Here is a 26176-nt window from a genome sequence, read left to right on the forward strand (position 1 = left end):
AATCAATGTCATTCTATACTCAAATGAACAAGAAAGTACAAATCAAATCATATTTAACACATAAAAAAATGTAGGAAAATAAGGATTTATCATCTCTTGTTGTAGTAGGTGTGGATGTTTGCATGCTCCTTGTTGCTGATCCTACAGTCGGCAATCTCGGAGTTTTGACTAGCCTCATGGAAGTAGGCATATGGAAATCATTAGCACCTGAAAAATAATCATATATGTATATACATACATACATACATGTATGCATGTATGTATACACATGCACACACACAATGTATTATCTTTTTAAAATATAGATTGCAAAAACATGACAAGTAATATAAAATTGTCAATAATAATCATGAAAAAAAAATGTCCCTTTTGATGATTGAGAACTAAAATCACATACTTGTAGGACCTACACTGGTACCCTCATTAAGTGGAACAACTCAATGTGATCTCAAAAAATCCTATAACAAAACATACATATTGTGGTTCATGATCCATAAATTAGTATAAAATATATAGCGTTATTGAACTATTGTCCTAGCAAAAGACTCATTGTTGCTTACTTCTAGACAACGTGCTCTATGACATAATTCATTTCTTATGGCATGTTTGTCTTCTAATGGTTTTGGATCCATCACAAGCCCAAGAATTTGTAGATTGATGCTCTTTAGGGTCTTTTTACACAAGGTTATAGGGTCGCTGCAATATGTGATGCCATCATCGCATAACACTATGACCTCCATATTAGCAAGTAATTTCTCTTGTGTAATACGTTCTTTTCCCTTTTTGTAAGGATCAAATTGTAACAAAAAACATCAGTAAAATAATCAAAACAAGTCCAAAACCTTAATGAAAGTAACATAATAATATGACATTTTGTAAAATTACAATTGCATAATTTTTTATACAGAAGGCTTACCTACACTATAGAAGGGGTGGGAGCAACATCCCTACCTTTTCTATCCAATGGATCAGCCATGTCACCCTATGACAAAGAATATATATAAAAACATCAACATAATGAAAGGAATAGTCGACTTAGCAAAAATGCAATTGGGTCGCTTATTAGTTGACCCAGGACATGTACTATTTATAAAACTTGCAATGTTTTCTGTTGCTTTTTGGCTTCCATCAATGTACATAGAAAGTCTTTTACTTTGATAATTTTCTTTCCATTCTAGATAATTTGCTGATAGTGTATAATTACACATACTTTTTTTATATTGAACTATCTACATCCAGTTTTGTAATTGTAACAAGGTCCTACATACTCCATCAATTCAAAAACTTTTTTATAACTAACCTTTATGCCATCCATGGCAAATAGGCCCAAACCATGTAATGATGATGAAACTATGCAATATATCCTCTCATTAACACAAACATCAAATGTTAATTGGAGGTAATTCCTTGGGTACCCATTCTTTCTCAAGATGTGTGTACCTCAAGGGAACCTTGATTACACCCTTTTTCTCATCATCATAAGAACATGACCCCCCTTGAGCAAGGAAAAAATGCATGTGTTTATTGAATTTTATTCTAATCTTATTTCCTCTAGTTTCTCTCTCTTTTGTAGACCTACTACATGTCTCACTATCCTCTTTTATTCCTACATTTCTCTCACTTGAGAAAGACAAATCTAACATATAACTATTTGGTGGTTCTTGAAGCCCATTAAATGAGAGATATAGTTGAAGGAGCGAAATATTTTGCTATAAAATGAGCCTAATATTGATGAAGTTTGTTTAAAGTTAATATTGAAGGTAAAGAGAAAGCAAACATGTAATGAACTTATACCTCCCAATCTATGTCACTTTGTATGATCCTCATTTTTTTAATAAGAAAAATAGGTTTTACAGGGATCCTGAAACCCAAAAGTTAATACATATCAAAAGGCTGAAAATAAGAAACAAAAGCCTAGCCACAATACTACAACCAACCAAAAGGCCAGGATGATAGACAGGAAAAAAACCAAAAACCAAAAACTAAAAAAGCCAAACAGTCCAAAGGACAAGTAATGAAAAACCTCTATTACTCCTCTATCTTTCTTTCAAGCTCTTGCATCATTTTTTTTGCTTCATAGGCTATCTGAATCTCCTTAGCCATATGCTCCTACTTCTTTTAACCTATTTGATCCAAGTTGCTAAAGGTAATGTCCATAGTCATATCCTCATCCATCTCATTATATGATCCTTGTTAAAGGGGTATAGGTTTTTGCATATGTAAATCATTTGTCTTAAGTTAGTTACAAATTACATGATACTTATGTGACAAATTACATAGAATATAACATGAACAATATGCATACATTAAAAAAAAAATAACATAGTATAATTTTTAATTAGTTACCTCTACAAAAAAACATATTATAAGTAATCATCACCTGATACATTTCCACTAATCATCTTCATCCATCTCATCATCATGAACATCATCACTATCACCATCATCATCCAAATCATCAGAATGGCCATTGTCAACATCATGATCATCATTATGACCATCATCATCATCATCATCGTCGTCATCATCATCACCATCACCATCACCACCATCATCATCTTCACCACCACCACCATCATCATCATCATCATCATCATCATTATAATAATCATCATCAATGCCATCAGCATGAACATCTTCATTGTCATCATCATCATCTACTTCTTCATTTTTTCCATCATCAACATCATCATGTGTATCAACATCATCATCTCCTTGTTCATCTTCACCATCATCATCATCTACTTCATCTTCCACTTCTTCGGTATCTTCTTCTTCAATCACATTATACTTTATCATTCTTCCTCTTGGATCGTGTATAATAATAAATGACCAACTTGGTTTATTTGGAACACCAAAGTAAAACACTTGCTCACACTGGCTTGGAAGAAAATAGGGCTCATTTTTTATTGGCTCAAATGACCTTGTATTAATCATTGTAAATCCATTATCATGTTCAATAACAGTTCTATCAAGATCATTTTGATTTAGTCGTAGCCTATACCATTTGACACTAAATAGAACTTGTTTGAAGGAATTAAAGTCGCACTCAATTATAGCATCCAAAATGCCATAGTATCTATTTTTAGATTGTTGAGGATGCATGTCATTTCTAGACCAAATATTGGTGACCTCAAAGACTGTAGTTATCCCAGAATCACAAGTTCCCTTAGTCTTGTCTACCTTTTTATGAATTTTTTTTTGCCATTGTAGTACATAGCTCTATGGTGCTTTACCCATTATTTTTCAAACATGTCAAAATTATGCATCCATCCTTGAGTTGATATTAAAATAAATGGGTCATGATAGATTGACTTATACATACCTTTCCACCTCTTAAACCATTTTCTATATCAATTACTATTGGCATAACATTGGGATCTCCATTATGATGGGCTTCTTTAACCAATAAAGTAACACCTCCCCATGTTAATGAGTGACCATTTTGTTGAGATCACTCAATCCATACCATCATCCTATCAAGATTGTTTGCAATATACAAATGAAGTGTTCCACTCATGAGCAACTGTATAAAATGAATAGACTAGTTAGAAAGAACTTATATTGATGATAGACAAGAATTAATTAACTACAATAACATCTTATAATTATCTCTCACTCTCCTTAATCTACCTTTCCCCATCAAATGCTTCCCTTCAAATCTAAATGGATCTTTGATGCAAACTTGAGAAGATATTCACTAATGTATATCATGGTCTGGTAGACCATATATCCCTCGACCATGGAACCCTCAAAACATGCTCTCTATCAAATCAAGACCTTCAAAAATTTCAAGTGCCTCTCGACCATCCACATTGACCTAGTTGGTACAAGTCCACACAATTCAATCTCCTCAACTAGTTGTATGAGGTGGTGTTCTTGTACATTGAAAAAAATTGACGTTAGACACTTTTGCATCTCACACAAAAGATGAGAAATTTTTCTCTTCCATTGCTTTATCTCTTTTTTATCAATTTGTTTAGATGACAACCACTTAGAAGATATTCATCACACAAAAATATATTAACGAGACTAATAACACTTCTATACAACAAATCTAACAAATAACAATTATAAACTCATGTATTTTCCAAAATCATATATAATGTGTTTACCACTCATGTTGTCAAAGTTGTGTGGGAAAGATAGAGGTAGAACATACTACAATAATAGTAAAATGATCTTTTTAGTATATTATAAAATAAAACAATCCAAAGTACATGATGTTTTACAAATTTATTGTAAATAGAGAAGAACATGACTTACATTGATAAAGGTATGTTAATCATGTGTTTTCAAGCCTGACCCAAAATCACCTTTCTCTAATATGAGATTGCTTATGTTTGTAGCAAATCCTATGAAAATTTTAGTTTTTTTTATGGCTTCACATATGGCATCAGTTTTTTGTTGCGTTAATAACCAAGGAATGACACTCATATTAATTCAGTTTCTATTGTTATTTGATTCAAGAAAAAACTTCAATGCATGATTGGATTCATCAATGTCATTGAATATTTTGACCAATTTTCCTTTGTCATGCCTTCCATCCAATATTTTTCATAGTGTCTCTATTACATTCTTTTCAATATGCATAGCATCAAACAAATGTATGATCGGGAGGTGCTTGTATTATGAAAACCTACTAAATTGTTTAGGATAGCTTCTAAGTCCTTTTGGAAGTTTCTCATCAATGCCTTGATGACCTTCACGCACATCAATTATGTCATTAGTAAACAAAAGACAGTATCCAAATTTAAATTTCATATGAAAACTTGCATTAGATGGAATGAAATTACCTCGATGATTCATTATATCGTATTCCAACATCCACATGTGAGGTGTCATTCTTTGTGGCTTTGATGTTGTCTCTTCTTTCCCATTGAAAAGATGTTTTTTAGCAATTTGATACTTATGCTTTTTTTGGACAAAGTGTCTATGCTCATCAAACACATGCTTTCCTAAAATTTTTGAATGATGAGATTTCATCTTTGGCAAATTGGACAGGAAAATTTTCCCTTGGTGTGAAGACTTACAAGATCGTGTATAATTGGATGACATGTGTACTATAAGATTCATATTTACAATTATCACACGCAACTTAAACATACAATGAAAATGTGTTATCACTATTACATACCAACAAATTTGTGTTATTAGTTTTACATACCACAAAAACATTTTAGTCTAGGGGCATCATGTATTGTCCATACAAGCATTACATAGAATTTTAATTGCCTTTCACCAATTGGTCTAGAGATGTTGTACACAGTGACCCCATTCTATAACTCCAACAACTCAACAATCAAGGGCTCAATATATGCATTCATATCTTTCACTTGGTACTTACCTAGTTGAATGAACATAAACAAAACATAATTATTATGGCCATTTTGATACTGTGTTTAAAAATTAATTTAGATGACTATTAAATGGAAAAATATCTGGTATAATCATTGCCAACATTATGTGCTCCCTCTTTATGGACATCCAAGGAGGAATGCTATTGTTAATAAAAAAATAGGCCAATTGAGTAAACATATCTCATCTCTCCAAATGGATTGACACCTTTTGTTGTTAATGAAAGCTTTAGATTATGAGGTTCTTCTTTAAATACTGGCCACCTATCTTCTATGTCCTTAAATGCAGAACCATTCACATGCATTCACATAATGTTATCTTAACTTCTATTGCATGCATGGTAATCCATAAATTGTGCCAAGCTAGTACACCTCAATAATCATTATAGATGTGGAATAATGGGAATGTATCGAAGAACCTTGCAATGCACCTTTTTTGTTATTTGAGCTGATCAATATCTACTAATGTGACAATTAGGGAGTTTTGTTGCAAATTCATGTTGTTTATGATATATAATATGATCATTGGGACATGCATGTATTGTTTGATACTCCATTTCAATATCTTTCATAATGGTCTATAATTCTCGATAAGAGCGAGGTAGAATATTTGATGGTGGTAACAAACACTATCCTATCAGCCTATGGAAAAAAATTGTTAATATAAAGAACATTAATGGTACACTAACATAGAAGATGAAAAAAATGACACTATAACTTAGCATACATGAGATATCTACATTGGACATACCATTCATAACCTTGAAGTTTACCAACAATAATACAATATAGAGAAGTGTTATTTGGGAGCCTTGGTACAAGGGCTCGTATGCCTTTTCAATTACAGGTATATCAAGGTTCTCTTCATCATCATCATTAGATGTGTGACTATTATTGTCTTCATCATCTTCATCAGTTGCACCAATAACATCTTCTTCAATCATGTTCTCTGGCACATTATCAGTTGCACCAATACCAACATCTTTAATTGTGTTCTCTGCCTCAAGATCATCTTCTTCCATGGGAGCATTACCTTCTACTTCAATATTCATATCTCCATGTTCCACCAGTTCAAAATCCACATTCACCAAAGGACAAAAGTCCTTTCCCCGTTCAATGTGATCACGTTGTGTACAATGTGTCTGAGTTGTTGTGATTAGAATTCTTCAATTCTTTAAGCCCTTGCATTTTTTGCAAGGACAATGACATTTTCCATCACCATTTCTTTTGAACTGAGACTACAATCTAGCAAATATCACCTTATTTTTTTCTAGGTTCATATTGTTAGGCATGGACTTTCTTTAGAAGCAAATATTTAGGCTATAAAATTATATCAAATATAAACATACAAACATTAGTGGTATCTTGTATATAATCAATAATAATTAAATACTACTATCTCTTCAGTAAAGATGGCATCTAAACAAATCAAATGAATTATACAATATAAATATTGGCATTGATTTCGAACAAAAATTATTCATTTATGTATGCTGCCACTCAAAATATTTTTCTACAACAAATGTGAGTAAAGGTATGGATTTTTTTGGCAAGCTTAGTTTAGGATCAAGAAACATTGGGGGGTGGGGGTGAGGGGGTGTGAATAAAAGTTATTAGATTTTATTAGATTTTTTAAAAGAAGAAGAGGTATGTCATTCTATTAATTTCATCAAAAATACATTTTTTATATGCAATCACAATGTGATATATAGTTTACTTGTGTTCAAAAACTCAAAAACTTAAAAGGCATCCATTTTTGTAGAAGAAATGAGTAGCCTCCAATTGAAATTAAGGACTACCATCTCAAGTGTATGAGAAATTCCTTAAGAGTGTTATCTTCTGAAGATGGATCACAAATAACATTCAATGTGGATGTCATAAACCATTTAAGGAACTCATATGCCTCTAAATTCTAGATTACATTTCTAAACTACTAATGGAGTTTGTGAAACTTGAGCATCTCAGTTACTACCATGGCCCTTTCATGCAAGCCATGAGTTTTTATGAGGTAAGATCTACCCTCCTCAGGCCATGTCCTTTCAATTAACTTCCATTCATTAAGGCATAAAATAAAACTTGGCATCCGCTAAGATTGTTGTTGAGAATGGGGCTAGAGATTCTAAGGTTCTTCCTAGAGTAACTTTAGCCTATGATCACTTTGAGTGCAACTTAAGGGAGAATGAAAGAACATGCAAGATATGTCATTGCTACAAGACTATGTGAGGTACCTATGTATAAAGGAATCTTTCACAAACATCATAAAGGAGAAAAACCCATGGGAAAAAAGCCCCTCCAAAAGAGAAAGAAGATGAAGAAAAAATGTACAAGTGAAAAAGGAAGGAGGAACTTGCAAGGAACCATCACCAATGTACAGTCATTGTTCCCATCTATTGAGTTGTCATTTTGCATGGTTCTTAATGACAGGAATCCTTTCAAACTCCTCTCTCAAAAAGCTAATCTAAGGATCAACTCCAAGGTTCTGGGTGATCTTACAACCTATTGGAATCTTCTCAGTTGAAGATAAATGTGAATGTTCACGAGGAGGCTTTTTTTGGTTCGAATAATTTATATAAGATGTAGAATTTTCTTGCTTCCTCAAAAGAATAAAACACACAAAAGAAATATATTTAAATGTATTTTTTTTATTTTTTAATGAATGCAATCTAACAATGCAGCTAAATGAATTCCTAATTTAACCAAGTGTTTATAAAAGCAAATAATGAAGATAGGATAACAAGAAGTTTAAGCAAATAACATGAAAAGTAAAATACTAATGGACATAAGCTATAGAAACAACTCATCTACAAGTTAAGCTTTTGAAAATATTGGTAGGTAACTAATGAAAATAGGACTAGCACTTCCTTAATTCCACTAATGCAATCGCCGATGGGAATTCAATAACCGTAGGATATTTCACTTTTCATCAAATTGCAAGGCCACAGAAAGTGCGCTCATGCAAGACAAAAAGCTATGCAGGAACAATATGGTGATCTCTTCTCGAACTACGTATGTCAATGGAATTTGTAAAACCATAGAAAACACTAGAACTAAAAGATCGAACAATCAAAATAATGCGATAAAACTATCGGCTCAATTACAGTCCATGAACATGCATTCACAAAATATAACACACTTCGACAAGAATCACTACACTCCAAATTTGAGCACCAAAAGCATATATTATTGCATCAAAATAAAAATTACCTAGAATACATATTACATTCTTGAATTTATAGGAAATCATCTCCTCAATTTGTGTTGAGAGTGAGAGATCTCTTTATGCAAATATATGCTTCCAAACTAATAAAAAAAATCTATTTATGTACAAATTGACTCTCTAACAGGTGCTAAGTAGGACTCCATCCTTATTTATATCATTTAATGAATGTATGAGCCTTTGCATGTCTTAAAAAAAAGAAAACATGAGAAAATAAGAAGAATAAATCTATTAGACAATGTAGAAGTCTCTCGAGGTGCCAAAAATAGAAGCTTAACCTTCTCTGGATGTTTGTAGGAGTTAAACTGTCGTCAGAATGCATTTTTGGTGCATGGAAAGCTCTAAATTTGGAACTAGTAGTTAACTATTAATGCACCTCTAAATTCTTCAAAAAGCTTCCAGCGCACCTCAGAAGCAAGGCACTTGGTACACCTATGCACGTCGGAAGCTCAATTCACCAAAAAATCAAAGTTCTCAATTTTGAAAATGGTTTTTGGGTTTTTCTTAGATGAGGTTTGGGATCACTTTTTGTCTACTTTCTTTTCCCCTTTTTGATAATTTATACCCTCTTTATAGCCAACCACTTTCATAAGAAGTGCACCTTGGAAGCTCGGAAGCTCAACTCGCCAAAAAATCAAAGTTCTTTGTTTTGAAAATGGTTTCGAGGTTTTTCTCAGATGAGGTTTGGGATCACTTTTTTCCACTTACTTTGCCCCTTTTTGATGATTTATACCCTCTTTATAGCCAAAAAATTTCATAAGAAGCACACCTCGGAAGCTCAGATGCTCAATTTGCCAAAAATTAAAATTCTTTGTTTTGAAAATGGTTTCTAGGTTTTTTCTCAAAAGAGGTCTAGGATCACTTTTTTTGAACGAACTTTGCCCCTTTTGATGATTTATACCCTCTTTATAGCAAAACACTTTCATAAGAAGTGCAACTCGAAAGCTTAGAAGCTCAATTAGCCAAAAAATTAAAGTTCTCTATTTTGAAAATGATTTCTAGGTTTTTCTTAGATGAGATCTAGGATCACTTTTTTTGTAGTTACTTTGATCCACTTTCATAAACTTGAACTCCTGCTTCTTCTACCTAAAATTCTAAGGCACCTGTGTTGAATCTTGTCATTAATAGTTGCATAACATGAGGAACCTATTCTACTTCATGTGTCTAACCTCTGTATCTTTGATCTCTTCTTCTCTCCAACTACCCAGTCCTTCTGGGTCAGAGACCAAGTGATCCAGATTATCCAAAATGATCAAATGTTTGAAACTTTCCTATATCTTTTTAACTAGCTTTATTAGAGGTCTTCTACTCAAAATTCCAAGTTGAAACTATCATCGGTCCCTAAAATTGGGTAGCCAAAGGCTCACTATTTTAGGGGTTGAAATTAGATTTTTAGTTCTTCTTTCCAACAGTGTAAACAATTTTGAATTTCGAACTCTAGGTCAAAAGTTATGACCCTGACAAGTTAAGGACTCCCCATTATCTGCACAAAGAAGAAAACATTAATTAGCTCATGTTAGAAGACTCAAACGAGAACTCCCCAAGACTCAGATTGACAAAATTGGGTAAACACTAGTGAAAATAGATAATTTTTCCCCAATTAGCTAGTTTTTTGCCCATTAAAAATCACCCTTTAACACTCGAATTCTCCAGTTTTGACCTCTAGGTTTCTCAATTAGAGGACCAAGGCTTGACCTAGAATCTAGGTGGAGTTCCCAAAATGACCCAAGCCCTAGACTAAGGGTCTAGGAAATAAATTTTTTACTAGTAGGTCCCCATTTCAAGGAGAAATGGGGTGTGCATTGTGAAACCACAACACCACCCATTGGAGAGAACAAGAGAATGTATGCAAGCTCACAATGTATAATCAAATAAATCAATGTTGGATGTTCAACAAACAATGATGAAAATTAAGAATGTTAAACAATGTTCCTCTTGTTGGGAATAAGAAATATTGAATATGTATGCAAGGTTTTTTTGCATGCCAAATAGTAAAATGTGGGAAGAAAATCATAATGTATGATGCCTCTAAACTCTTCTCAAATATTACACAAATGTCTCAAAACATGAAATGAAAACATGTAATATTAGAACCCCTATAGTGTAAATGTGGGCCCATATTTTGCAAAATGTCCAAAGTTGGTGCAGGGGCCCAAGGTCCTAAATAAGGTGGTCAAACACCAATGTTGGATAGATTAGGAGGTTAATAAGTGTCCAAGATGACACAAGAAATCTAGGCAATTTCAAAGTATCCCTAGAATGCATTTAGACAAATTTCTTGCATGTTGTAATAAGGCATATAGGCAAGTCAAAGGTTGGTCAACATTGGTCAATACTGTGAGTTGACCAAAAATCTTCATTTTCATGTTTTTTAGTATTCTTGCATGATTTTTTATAGTTTGGTAGGCATTTAAATTCATTTTTTTGAACTATTGGAAAATTACAAAAAAAAATGCAAAAAATAGTTGTCATGCAACTTTTCTTGTAAAAATGGAAGATCAACAGTCACTTTATTGTTTTGATCAGACATGTAGGAATGAATCTGTAAGGTCAAGATGTTTGACCTATAAATGAATATCTTCAACCTAGGAAAGGGTTGGAATGTGTTCTATGGAATTTAAATCAAATAAACAAGTGTTTTGGTGGGAAAGAGATGTGTAGACAACTAGTACAAATCTAAGATCTCCTTATAGTGTTTAGTATGTACCTATGTTTATGGTGAAAAGTTGTGTTTTTTTATCATTTTTCAGTGTACTAATAAGTTTATATCGAATAGAATTAGTTTGTGTTTGATTTTTATTTATTTGGGTCTGTTGGTTAACCTAGACTACAATTAGGGTTTTAACTGAAATGTCTCCTTCCTCCTAATTCCCATGGTGGAAATCCCTAATTATTGGTTTGTAGAAGGGTATTAAGATGGAGATGTCCATTTTGGTTCTTGTTTTATTGCCACCCACTTGCTAGGGATATTCTGGCAACATTTGAGGCTAAGCAATTGGTATGCTTGGCATGCTGGCAGTTTGAAATAACATTGTAGAAGACAAAGAATAGATCATGGGTACTTGAGATTGGGTGACTAGCAATGTGGAAGGATTCCCTTGGTGATGGAAGAAACATTTGTGATGTGGGTCTCAGGTTTGAAGGCTTAGAAGCCCAAAAAGTGTTATTACACCCATTACTTACATTAAAAGTAGAATTCAAAAAAAAAAAAGACTTTAAATTAAACTAATATGGTTGTATAATGTGTGGAACTAGCTTTCCAATGCCTACACATATGCAAAAATACAATTTCGTATATTCAAGATATGGCTCCAAAAAATAAATAGTTCCATTATGCACAAAAAAATCACACTACAAAATTGAGGTGGCTACAAATCTACACTATGGTGACCAATATGAGTAGATAGCATTAATCATGTGTGTAGGGAAACACCCAAGAGTGGTCAGGGGCTTCAACCAACCTACACAAAAAATATCACCTACCCATAAAATCTCAAAATAGTGTCAAGATAGCACAATAATTATACCTGTCGATGGAATATGTTAATTAAAATGCCAATTGTAGGGATCTAACGTTGTGAATGTAAAGTCTACAACCTATAAAAATCTATTTAGGTTTATACATTTTGATAAGTTAACTCTCCATATTCTCAAAAATAGGTCCAAATGTATTGTATAGCTTATTGCATCTTTCCTTGATCTCTTGTAAGTGTTTTGTTGCTTGGGCAATAAGCAATTTTGCCTTCTCAGCTTTTTGTGACCACCCATACACATATCTTGTGTCCTTTTAAAATCTTTGACAGTGTGTTGAACAAAATCATGACCTGTATGCCTCAAGTCCACAATATGTATCTCACGTGCACAACTATCAACTTGAGTAAGAACATAGGAAGACTCAACCATGTTATTGAGTTCATGTGAAATGGATGCTACCTCATGATCAAAACTATTTTTACAAAAATCAGAATAAATGTCACAAATAAGGTTGTTTTGTAATCTCACAAAACTATTTTTTAGAATGTTATGTTCTCTTCACCATTAGACACCCAATTTCCAAGATATGGGTTCTATATTTCCTATGTCATCTCATATTGTAAATAATGGTAGCCTCTGTCTCTCTAGATTTTGTGCCTAAATAGGCCACATTTCAATACAATATTTTAATAGTTTGTGACTTTCCATTTCAGGGAGTTGATAACACTATTTTGCTTCTTCCATTTAATGCTCTTTAAGTTTTATAAAGGTCTCTTACACGTGCATTTCTTATAAACAACGTACTAGATTGGTTTAATGGCTGATGCATGTCAGTATTCTCTTTTGTTGGAGTCATCCAAGTGAAATATTTTTAGCAATGTCCTATTTACTTGTAAAAATTATTTATCTTGAAGGCTTAGTGTATCATGTGCTCAGAGATATTATAAATGTTCCTTCTTCTTTTTTTTGTGCTTGTATTGGTTCATATCACTTTCCTCTAACCTTTGCAGAAAAACCTTTGTTTGGAAAGGTTAACTACCCCTTCAAGTTTGGAATAATGTGGTTGGCTCATCTGAATCTTGAAAAATGCATACACGAATGGTGAAGCATTAAAGTTGAAGGCACAACTATGTTCAAAGTGGAAAAGCAACATGGACATGTAAAAGAAAGGATAAAAAATTGAAATAAGGAAGTCTTTGGAGACATATTCTAAATGAAAGTGGAAACCCAAAATGATCTTAAAATTATGTAGGATAAAATTTAAGAAGAGGTCTATACTGAACATCTAATAAATTTTGAGAATGACATTCTAGTCAAGTACCACAATATAACATCTAAATAGTAAATATTCTAAAGGAAAAGATTGATAGACTTATGGTTGAAGGCCAAAGATAGCAATATTGAATATTTCCATATGATAGCTCTTAAGCATAAGGTAACAAATAGAATAATAGTATTTAGTGTGACAGAGAAAAGTTAGATAAGGATCAAGATATCGAGGAAGAAATGGTGGGGTATTTCTCTAATCTTCTATTGATTGACAATAATTTAAACTCTCTTGATAAAAATGATCTTATCATTTCTATTCATTCTAAAATTGATGATATTTTGAATAATTAGCTTAGTTCTATCCTATTCTCCAAAGTAATTAAGGAAACAACCTTATCATTTGAAGGAGAGAAGTCCCCTAGGTTGGGTGGTTTTCCTATGCTCTTTTTCCATAAGTTTTCGCATATTTTTTCTAAGAAAGGCTCCAATTTTGTCAAAGAATTCTTTGGAACTCAATCTCCACTAGAGGAAATCAATTGTAAATTTATTTCCCTTATTTAGAATAAACCAAGAGAAAATTTTGTGGATGGATTTAACACAATTATCCTTTGCAACTTGTTATAGAATATTATTTCTAAAGTCCTAACTTTGAGTTTTTGGCCCTTCTCCCTAAAATTATCTATGTCCAACAAATAGGTTTTGTTATTAGAAGAAAATTTTGGGATTCAATCATTACTATCCATGAGAACATCCACTCACTGGAAGTCTCAAACAAATAAGGTTTTTATAATGAAATTGGATCTGTCAAAACATATGATAGATTTGATTGGGGATTTTTGTGCAAAGTTTTAAAGGTTTTTGGTTTCAGTCATAAATTCATTAAATTGTTTTTTTCTACTTCATCTTCTATTGTGTTGGTGAATGACATGTCTTCTAATTTCTTCAAAGCTTCATGTAGTATCAAAAAAGGTGACACCATTTCTCCTATCTTTTTTTATATCATGGTGGAACCTTTGGATAGACATATTGGAAGATTTGTTCAAGATGGAAAGATTTAGGGTCTCCAACATTTTTCTAATTTTTCTCCTTATTCCTACGAGCAATTTCTTGATGACACTATCATGATGCGAATGGATTTTGTCAAAGAGGCAAAAAAAATTAAGATTTCTCTTTCTTCCTATACTTAATTCTATGGGCCAATTTATCAATTGGACCAAAAGTTCCATTTTCTTTATCAATAATCTAGAAGAAAAACAAAAAAGAATATCTAAAATCCTTGATTGTAAGATTGATTTTTCTTCCTTTTTCCTATCTTGGTCTCTTGTTAGGGATCAAGCCTTTTAATTCTTTTTGGAATTCCATTATTGACAAAATTAATAGCAAGTTGACTAGTTAGAAAGGAGCCCTTTTAAGTCAAGCTAGGAAAATCCAACTTTTGAAATCTATTCACTAAAATATGCATGTATATGCATTAAGCTTTTTATCTATTCTTGTCAAGTATGCTAATATAACTAAAAAATCTAGGGGAAGTTTATTTGGATGGGCATAGAGGAGAAGGTTCATTTTTGTTAGTGTCTTAGGAAAATGCTTGCAAACCAATTAAGAAGGGATGTATTGGCATCAACACTATAAGAATGATTAACAAATTTCTTCTCTCTGAACAAATTTAAAGAATATTTGAAGAGGAAAAAGAATGGAACTCTCTAATTAAGAAAAAATATGTCTTTGCAGCTCCTAACCTTGAGGATTACCTCTATTTAGATGTTTGGATTAATGGTTACTAGATCTAGAATAGTATCCATAAAGATAAGAACATATTAAGCAAGGAAAAAGATGGAATCTTGGTAATGGAAGGAGGATCAAGTTTAAGGATGACAGTTGGATTATGGATAATCCTATTTTTGAAGATCTTATCTTCTTCCAACATGCATAAAAATGCAAGAATTTACTAGGGATTGAAGTTAGAAACTACTAGAGAAATAATGAATGAATTATACTTAAGGATGTGAATCTTGCTCTTCCTCCTATTAACTAAAATCCAAATTTCGATTTTACTAGACTAAGTCTTAATGATAATATGTTTTGCAATCACAATTTTGATAGAAGGTTCTTTGTTTCCTCTATTTTATCTATGAACTTTAAAGGCTTTGTGAGTTCATTTTGGTCTAAAGCTTGGATTAACTCTCTAATTCCTAAAATAAATATATTTTATTAGTTGTTCTTTAAAAATAAGGTATTGACTACTGACAATTTATGCAAGAAAGACTTTACTTTTCCTAATCAATCATGGGCAACATATATGATTTCATCATTTTTTTAATCAAATATGCTTGGATTGCTATTCTTTAGCCAAAATGGTCCTATGTGGGAAAATATTACTTATTTTTGCCTTAGTGAAATTCATGAATCCTTTTGATGAGTTTTCTCTGTCTGCTCATTGCTTGGAATGCTCTGTTGAGTAGTCTTGGAAGAACATTTTATCCACATTAAGGGTACAATAGTGTCTCATTCCATTTGTTTAATCAAATTTCAAGTTTTAGGGTAAGTTTATATTTCAAGCCTCAAGGTCAATTTTTTTAAGGAAATTTATGTCTTTTCTAGTCTTGGGTCTAACAAATTTCATGGTCTCCTATAAATTTCATGGTCCAACAGATTTTGCCAACTGCATGCTTATTAGATTTTTTCATTCATGTAAATATCATGCAAGTTTATAACCAATCCCTAAAGTTTGGTGAACCATCATTAGTTTTATTATTAATCTCAAAACCCTAATCAATTACTATAGGAATTTTAATGTATTCTAACAATATTTACATGCCAAAGAGGTTCGATCTTGTTCAAGGGTATCTCTAATGACTAGTCTGTAGAGATTGTTGCTATGTGAATGAATCAAGTTCCTCTAATGACCAGTTTGTAAAGACGAGGGTATTTCATTCGAGGCCTATAAAGACACCAAAGATGTGGAGAAACAATATAAATCTGGTTCCTTATCAAGTGCGATTTCACTCAATAGACCTTTTGATGGGATTTTTAGTCTGTGGGAAAATCTAATTTTTGAGAAGCTAGGCACAACTTATAGCTAGGTAAATAAGATATGAAGGATAGAACCTTTAATTTGGGCTTACAAATAGTATGAAACATGAAATACTAATTTCCTCCTAGATAATGTGATGAATGCACTTAAGAAAATAGAAGAGTGCTAGATGGAGAAAAAATGAACTTGGTTTAAAACAAGATAAGACTTGCATTTTTTTTTCAAAAACCCTTAACTTCAACAATGTTCTAAAAATCTTTGTGAAGCCTCCCTCCTGCCCACACTTTGCCGCATGAATAAATCAAGTTTTACTTTTCTTTTCTTTTTTGGTTATATCCCTGACAACATCAAAATTTCAACACTAAACTTAATTACTATCAAAATTTTGATGTTATCAGGATCATATTTTTAAAAAAATGAATTTGACAAGCCAAATTGGCCTACCATCAAAATTTTGGTCAAAAAAAGACCCCCAAATGTACTAGTGCATAAATGTGGCAAATTTTTTTTTCATTTTACATATTTAATTTATATTTCAATAGTAGGAAGGTGTGTGGCATTTTGCATGACATGTCAATCACCCCCTCGAAATTTCAATTTCTTGGTTGTTATGATACTTCATACCAGTCTATGAAAATAAGCAAGAAGACTACATTCTCTAGAAATTGTATCTATTCATCATAAAGTGATTAATTTTTAGATAATTTCCTCTCAAAAATGGCATTTAAAAGTGGGAATGGGTGTTCTCTTACACTAATGAAAGGAAAGGTAATGATAATGGAAGCCAAAATAAGTGTTGTTCCTACAAGAGACACAGACAATATGCACATGAGGTTTTTATTTCTTCACTTGATATTTTGCAAGTCTCAAACTATTGATGAATAGAAAATAAAATAGCATAATGCATATGTTGTAGGAAATTTTTATTTTGCACTAACAACAAATTTTATATTGTTTAACTTTTCTTTCACTAAATTTCTTTCGTGCTTCCATAAAATTGTTGAAGTTTGTGATACTTGGCAAACATAAAAGGAAAGTAAAAAATGGCATTCGTCATTTATGTTTTCCCTATTTTCTTCCTTAATATTTTGTGAACTAGTGTCATATCATAATTACTGTGATTCTTGCTAATCTTTGAGCATTTTAAATTTAAAATTCAATTGTTAAGATTCCCTCTTTTTTCTCATGGGAACAAGATTTTAGGGTTCTAGTATAGGCATAGCTGTATTTGGTGACTTGGTAGAGACATCCAAATTTCTCTTTAGATGCCATTTTTTTCCCTAGTGAAGATTGAAAAAATACTAATATGCTCTTTGGTCAATTGCCACATACCTTGTTCAAATTTCACTTATCAATATTAACTTTATAAGTGAACAAAGTGAATGGAAAAACTATTTAGAACCTGTGAACTTGTCCCTCACTTCATCAACACAAGAATCAACTGGAAGTCATTAGAAATATGTCCTTGGTGTTTTTCCTTAAATGTGATAAATGACATTAAATCTTGATCAAGATATAATGACAATAGTATCCTTAGAACTAGAATTTGGACCAATTGCAATGTTATTAATATTTAGGTTGGCTTTTTCTCTATATATTTATCTTGAAAGTTTTTCAAACTATAAACATTATTTGACAAGAGTAGTTGCGACATGAAGAAATATGTGGTTGCTAGTTTGATATTCATCTTCTTCCTTCTATTAATTTCCCACAAATCCTTAGCTTCACAATGAATGATATTAGGGAAGTGAATTATTCTTAAGATTGTACTCAGTCTACATTCCATGGATGATTCAATAAATAAGGATATTTGAGTTTAAAATCTATTGTTGTATCCAACCAAATATTTGAGACACTTTCATTTTTGGTTGTTGTTGGGTAGAGATTAGGTTAAAATCTGCGATACGTAATCTCTCAATTCCAATTTAAAGAAAATTTTAGTCTTTTAGTTTTGATGTTTTCTTCTTAATATATTGTGAAGTAGTGATAGTTTTATTAACTTTATAATAGGCCTTATGTCATGGACCCCACTTAGAACCCTAATTATAGTGTTATCCTAAGAGAGATAAATAAATGATATTAAATAATCTTAATATATGTTTTTGAATTAAAAGTAGCCAAAACTAGGGGCTGGCCCATTAAATAGTCAAACTGGTGAACCACTAGTAGATTACCACCATCCAAAATTACCCCCTACCACTTAAAACACAAAAACATAGTTCAGGAACTTAACTAAAAGAGTTTCAACAAGCACAACATAAATATTGCATCTATTAGAACTAAAAAAGCTAAGGAAATATAAAAACAAAGGCATAACCACCTTAAACCTAGCCAAGTTCAACAACTAGCAGAAAAACAACATGAAAAACCAAAGGGAGAGAGCCCTTAAAGCTTCTTGGCCTCCTTCCTCCCTAGGAGGATATTAGCCCAATCTTCTACAAGGAAGTCAAACAACATTTTGGAGTTCTCCTTTGGCAGATCAATATATGTTTTTGATTAAGAAAAACAAGTTTTATAGGGACCTGAAACCCGAAAGTTTTACAGCATAAAAGTTAAGACATTAAAGTCCAGCAAAACATGAAACAACAACCAACAACCAAAAAGAAACAAAAGGCTAGAGGCTAGGAGGCAAAAGCAAACTGCTAGATTGACAAGGAAAACCAAACCTAATGGTTCTCCTTATCCAGATCCTATATAGTTTCTGTAGCTTCATTATCCTTCTGGTTGTTCGCTCCTTCTTGGTTAATATTCTAGCCTTCCTCCTAGTCCAAATGATCCACCTAGTCCCTACTAGCATTAAGATCAGCCTCTTCCTCGCTAATGTTCTAGATGGTCAGCTTCCCCATGTTCCCCCCGATGCCAACTCTCATAAGAGTATCCCCCAGGTTGACAATGTTCTAATTCAAAGTGTGTAGAGTGTCCACAATTTGATTAGTTAGAATCTGGATGATTTTGTCTAACCTCTAGACTTTCTGTTCAACCAGGAAAAATCTATCCTTCTAATCATTTTTGGAGTCCTGGCTGCTGTAGTGCTTCTGGTTGTTATCCTAGTCATTCATCCTTCCAGCATTCTCCTAGACTCTATGAGGGCTCTGGCTACGATCCTGGATAGTCTTTTCCTTAAGAGCCTCAATTTCTTGAAACAACCATTTCATAGATCGAAAGTTATCTATCAAGCCATTCTTCATGTTGTTCAAAAGGTCAAAGCTAGATTCTCGCGTGTTATCAGACAAGACCAAAAGAGCAGGGTCGATAAGCTCATCATAATGAGTTCTACTGTCGAGGTCCTCCAAAACTTGGATGTTCATTGGCTCTCTAACAATTCCCAACCTAGTAGTATCCATGTTAAAATTCCTCCAAGCCCTCCTCTTGTCCTTTCTTATCACCTCCCCACTTTTTTCCACAGTCTTCTCTTCATGTAGGGAAGAGGGCAAGATAGGAGCAGGGGTCTCGAAGGTTAGGGCAATGGGGTCTTCCTAAAGTAGGGCTTGGTCCACTTTTCATTTTTTGGGGTTATCCGAGGGAGCATCAAGGATATTGAGGTTTGCTTCCTCCCTATCTCTCTCCCACCCATTTTCCTCATTCTTCACAGTGTCCTTCCCCTTCGTCGTGTCCTCATCCTTAGACACAATCTTAGTCTCCTCTTCTTCTTCACTGTCTTCTTTCTCCTCGTGGGGCTTAGGCTTAGAAAGAATGGGGGGGAGACCTCTAGGGCTCTTTTTGTTGGGAAAGCGAGGGTTGTGGGCAGCAGAGATGGCTTTGGTGGAATAATCCTTGTCCTCAAATTTAACAACTTGAACATCCTCAGAGTCTGAATTGGTAGTGTCCTCCAAAGCATTACCTAGGTCATTGAGGGATTTTCCCCTAGTTTGAGCTTTCAGAAACTCATAAACCAAGAGGAGAAGGCCTTCGTGGAGGGCAGGATTAGTGATGGGTTTTCTCTTGAAACCCTCAATATTCTTAGACATGGAGGTGAAAAGAAAGAAAGGAAAGGAAATTTTAATAGCATGCCTAAAGTGGTTTAGCAACACAAAATGATTTGTTCTTATCTTGTCGAACCTGGAGTCAAGAGTTATATACTCAATGAGTATCCTATGAACATACCTCCATAATTTTTTGATGGATTCCATCTCATAGTAAGTGTCAATCTTGATAATTTTGTTCCTCTCAAATCATCCTTGGCAAATTCACTAATAAAATTGGCCGACATCTTTTTATCCCTAAAGAAGTTTATGCCAACCTGAGAGATTTCTGTCACCTCTGCTATCAAGCCCTCAGTAATTTGGTGGTGACACCATCTATTTTGATTTTCCTATTGTTCCATGTATCCACCATCCCTTTAGTAACCCCAGCATCGAAGCCATGAAGCTTCTTCATGAACTTGGTTATACCCCCTTTTTCGAGCTCGTGCCAAACCTTCTCCTTCCCCTTCCACTTCTCCATTCACCCCCAAGGCTCTCTTCTAATCCTTTCCTCTACCATGGAAGACTTCAGCTCTGTAAACCCTATTCCTCTAGCAGAAATGCTAAGCTCAATTTTCCTTGAGATGCTAAAAACAAAAATGTAATTATGATTTTTGGTGGTTCTATTCACGCCAGCCCTCAAAGTGTGCCATCCATACACGTGATTATGACTTGAAAAGAGCTCTGCATGACTTCTAATTACACCCCTTCCAATGTGCGATATGGTGTATCTTTCCATAATTAAAAAGGGGTGATATTAGTACCCTGGGTTTGATCTTGCTGAAGTAACTCAATCGTCATTGCCAAGATTTCATCTCTGTTCGTCCATGTCATCACTGAGTTTCTGGTAACAACATCATTGGTGAACCAATCAACAACTGAGTTGGCTTCTTGATAAGTGTGGCTAATGAAAGTCCTTTTGAACTTTCCCAAGTCAGATCTAAGGTCCTCAATGATGTTAGCAATCATCCAAGAGGGCAAGGTACATCCTTTGATACAATTGATAATGTTTAGGGAGTCACCCTCAAGCCATAGGCTCTCGATCTTAGAAGCTAGGGCCAGCTTAACAATCTATCTAGCTACACTGGCTTTAGCAAAGTGAATCATCTAGTGACCAAGAGGGAAAGAAATAGTCGCAATTCCTCCTCCCAAACAATTTCTAATGATGCCATTACTACCGACTAGTCCAAGATTCTACTTAGCCACCCCATCAAACTTGGCTTTATGCGAGTCCTCAGGGGGGAAGGACCATCTTGCTTCCTATCTTCTCTGGTCCCTGTCTTTCTTCCTAGCTTTACTATTCCCTCCTTCCTTGATGTTTCCTCCCTTTGTAATGGAAAAGTTCTCCATAGTTAGACCTTCAATTTTCTTTGCAATTATGAACTCAAGAGCCTCTTTGTCTCTAAAGATTCGGTTGTTGTGCTCTTTCCAAATTCCACAAAATAATGGTGGGAGAATCTAGGAGCTGAAAAGCAGAGTATCCAAAATAGAGTGGTGGTGTCTCCATTGGTAGAAGAAGTCCTAGGTGTTGGCAGGGGGGCACCAGCTGAAACCAAGATCCATGGTCAAAAGATTCCATACCTTATAGGAATAGGGGCAGAGGATGAATAGGTGATTTATTGATTCCAGGTTAAGCTTGCAAAAGCTACACCTATTGGGGATAAATTAGCCTTTCTTGGCTAAATTGTCTAGGATAAGAATTTTTTCTTGCAGTAGCAGCCATAAAAGGATATTAATTTTGGGAGTGAGGCCAAAAATCTAGGCATTAGCCCACAATGGCTTCTCCATTCTGGCCTATAAAGAGAAATAGCCAGAGGCAATAGAGAAAAGCCCATCCGAGTTATCACCCCAAATGATAGAGTCCCTATTGTTGTTGATGGGGGTGGCATTTAGCAAAATCATCAGAGGGATAAGGTTCGAGGATAGCTCAGAGAGGTCTTGCCAACCTTGACCAGTTGTGTAATCATTAAATTGCATACCGTAACTTTGAATGCACTGTTCTACCCATCTTCCATAAATGGGGTGGTTGATAAGAGGTTCCTAACTAGTCCAGTTGTCCTGCCAAAATAAGATATTATCCCCTTTGCCAACTTTCCATTTGGCCTTTGACTTGGCCAGTGATATAGCCTTTGAGATCCCATTCTAGATATAGGACCCCTAGGGAATCTCAGTCTCTTTTATCAGGAAGTTAAAGGATTGTCTTCTCAGATATTTCTCAGTTAGGATATCCCTCCAAACACCTATGCTTTGAAAGATATGACATAACTGTTTGGCCAAAAGGGCATTGTTGAGGTGTTTAATCTTTCTGATGCCTAGACCTCCATAGCATTTTGGGAGATAGACAAGGTCCTAGGTGACAAGGCGATATCTCTTATGGCCATCAGCCCCTCACTAGAGGAAGTCCCTCTAAATCTTCTCCATTCTATTCACATGTTTAGCAGGGATTTCAAAGAGGCTTAAAGCATAAGTGGGGATGTTCTAGAAAATGGATTTCACCACAGTACACTTGCCAGCTTGGCTAAGGGTGGCCCCTTTCCATCCAACAAGTTTCATATTGAATCTATCAATGATGCTATTGCAGAAGGAGTCCGAGGGTCTGGAGCCCAAGGGTAGGCCAAAATAGTTGGCTAGCAAGGATCCAATGCCACTTCCCAAAATTTGAGCAATTTTCCTCTATCTCTCCAAAGGGGTGTTGATGAAGAAATTGAGCTCTTCTCCTAGTTAATAGCTTGGCTTGAACCCCTAGTGTAGGTGTTCAAAATGCCCTTGAAAGCTCAGGCTTTACAGATAGTAGCTTCTCCCCCCAAGATGGTGTCATCCATGAATTGTTGGTGAGAGAAGGTTGAGTAGCTCGAAGAGGGCTTGAGACCCTATAGACTCCTGTCCTAACATTTCCTCTGGATGAGTCTTCCTAGGCATTTAGCCAAAATGATAAAGAGAACAGGGGAGATGGGGTCACCCTACCTTAGTCCTCTCAAGGGGAAGAAGAAATGAGAGGGGAGCCATTTGTTGGAGTTGATGAAATCCAACTCTGAAGACACCCAAGATCACCTGCATGCAAAAACCTATCAAAGGGAAGCTAAGGAGAGAGAGCATGGAGCAAGGAAAAAAACCCTAAACAGACTTGAGAGACAACATGCAAACACAAGAAGAATATGTATTTGCAATATACCTTGATATGAAAATACAATGAGGGAGCTTGAATATAAAGAGCTCAAGGAATCTTCCAAAATAAGCTAGAAGATGCTAGGAGATAAGTGTGACAACTAAGCATACATCCACATAAGGTGAAAAGTCCTCGAACAATGTGATAGGATAAGTATAAGTTAGGAGAGAACAAACTCTCATACTATCAACAAATTATAACAAACTCCTAAACTAAAACTAATTAATGAATGCATTTACGTAAGTAAGCTTAAGTAAATAGAATAAATAATTAGTAAATTAATTATTTACTCTAATACCCCTCTTAAGTGCAACTTAGGGAAATGCCTTAAGCTCACAAAACTAAGAAATGCAAAATGTAGAATGGGTGCCAGCAATGAGGCCATGTTAGGTACCCATGAATAATGCAACAAAGAGCAACCTTTGTAAAATAGGGAAAGAGAGAAAATCTTGTGGGAAAAACCCTCCCCCAAAAAGAGGTAAGAACTAAAGAAGCCTCCAACTAGGGAAATGTCCCCTAAAATAGGAACAAGGAGTGATCATGAAGAAGCATCACTGAAGCATGAAGAAGCTACAAATTTTGAAATCAAGAAAAAAACTATTGATCTAAAGATCCTCCATGGAAGAAGAAGGCATGAATTGAGCATGTCTATATGGTAGATGATCCATCTTACCAAACTGCATAGGTAGCTATCCATTGCAATCACCTTGTATATAGGATCAACCACTAAATACATAGTTCACACTATCAAACCATCGATCCATGGATGCATTAGAATAACAACATAACCCCCCCTTAATGCAGATGGGGTGAGATGATAGGCAACTGAGAAGGTGGGCTAAAGTCTCCTGCAAATGAACCAAGAACAATGAGAAAGGAAGAGGTACATACACCTATAAAGACACAATCACACTAACACTATAGGGGGCTAATGTTGTGGAAGGGACACTCACTTGACAAAGAGAGAATGCCTAAAACAACAAACAACTATCCCCCCATGGTGCTTTATAAAAATAGTGCATGTAAAATTGACTCAAAACAACATTCATGATCCCCAAAATGCAAAAGTGGCACTGTATCTCAATGCGATACATAAAAGTGCTTCAAAATGATAGCTACAATGATTAAAATCGAAAGCAAGTTGCAATAAAAAAAAGTCCAACCTAAAACAAAGGAAACTATGGCAGGAAAATGATCCTTGGGCCTAAAACACTCAAGATATCCACCATATAGAAAAAATACTAAAAACATGATAGAAAGAGCATGGGCCAAAAACTAAGAAAAAGGATCACATTTTTGAAAAGGTGACAGAACCAGATTTCCAGAAATATAAAGTTTTCAAAAAATTGACATGGGACGCAAAAGATATGCTTGTTGGAGTCAAAAACACAAATTTGGACTTTAACTAACAAAATAGACAGTAAAAATGCATCAAAACCTAAAAATACCTATAACAATGTCTTCGTCTCAAAACCAGCTTTTCGACACTTCTTTTGGATCGAAAAAATACCTCTATATGCTCAAGTTATGGCCAAAAAATTGAAGGTAGGTCAAAAAGAACATAGGAGATGTGCAAATGAGGGATGATGCAATGCTGACATCATGCTGATGTCAGCATTTCATGCAATTAAATTTGAAGGCTTGTCAGCCGTTGGTGCAAAAAAGAAGCCACAACTACCACGTGGATGCCATGTGGCAAGTACAGATGACATGGTAGGGCCACATGGAAAAGTACCACGTGGTAGACTACCTTGTGTCAAGAGCTCAAACGTGCTGACTGGGCTATTGATGTGTCCATGGGCGGTTGAGTTTGCAATGTCAGTGGAGTGGTGGGATTGAAAGTAGAGTGATGCTGCACTGTCGGAGCTGTGAAATAGGGCTGAGAACTAGGAAAAACCACTGGCGGAGCCTTGGAGGAGGTGGCAAATTTGGGAGGAGGTGACAAATTTGGGCATATCACCACTTGCAGAATGGCAGAATGGTGGCATAGGAAAAAGGATGAGCCGCTGGTGGAGCTCTGTGGTTGAGGAACTCCGATGGTGTCACTGTCGAAAGAATTGAGTGCAGGCACAGGTTTAGGCGGCACTGCTTACTGTGGCCGCTATGGGCTGTGTGAGGGTGGTGCTACAAATTTTTAAATAAAATCATAATTAATGACTTGAAAATTGTCCGTACGGCCTCCAGAGCTAAATTTTTTTTGCCTCCCAGATCTCTGTCTCCAAAATCAACAAGTTTTATATGAATCTTGATTGCAAACGGCCTTTCGAATCCAATGGCAGCATCTGTTTGGGCTGAAAGTGCTCCAAAAAATTGTTGATCCCCCGATTTGAAGAAAAAATGCACAAACAAACTAGGGTTTGTGACTCCAAATCACGGCTTCAAAAATTCTTCAATGAAGTAGCAATAGGGAGGTTCTGATACCATGTTGGAGTTGATGAAATCTAACTCTAAAGATGCCCAAGATCACCTGCATGTGAAAACCTGTCAAAGGGAAGCTAAGGGGAGAAGAGCGTGGAGCAAGGGAAAAACCCTAAACAAACATGAGAGACATTATGCAAACACAAGAAGAATATGTATTTACAATATGACTTGATATGAAAATACAATGAGGGAGCTCGAATATAAAGAGCTCCAAGAATCTTTCAGAACAAGCTAGAAGATGCTAGGAGATAAGTGTGACAACTAAGCATACATCCA

At 34.7% G+C, this 26176-nt stretch overlaps 1 long non-coding RNA gene across 1 annotated transcript in view; it reads right to left on the reverse strand.

Moving 5' to 3' along the window:
• Window positions 1-950: 950 nt before the first annotated feature.
• Window positions 951-26176, reverse strand: part of LOC149579468 (uncharacterized) — a 107106-nt gene continuing 81880 nt past the window's right edge. Inside the window, exon 3 of the long non-coding RNA XR_016358452.1 lies at window positions 951-982. This is a non-coding gene — a long non-coding RNA (uncharacterized LOC149579468). The remainder of the gene's footprint in view (window positions 983-26176) is intronic.

The sequence above is a fragment of the Cupressus sempervirens genome, chromosome 1, assembly GCF_028749045.1.
Source record: "Cupressus sempervirens isolate cs-2001-9-10 chromosome 1, ASM2874904v1, whole genome shotgun sequence".
Classification (NCBI taxonomy): domain Eukaryota; kingdom Viridiplantae; phylum Streptophyta; class Pinopsida; order Cupressales; family Cupressaceae; genus Cupressus; species Cupressus sempervirens.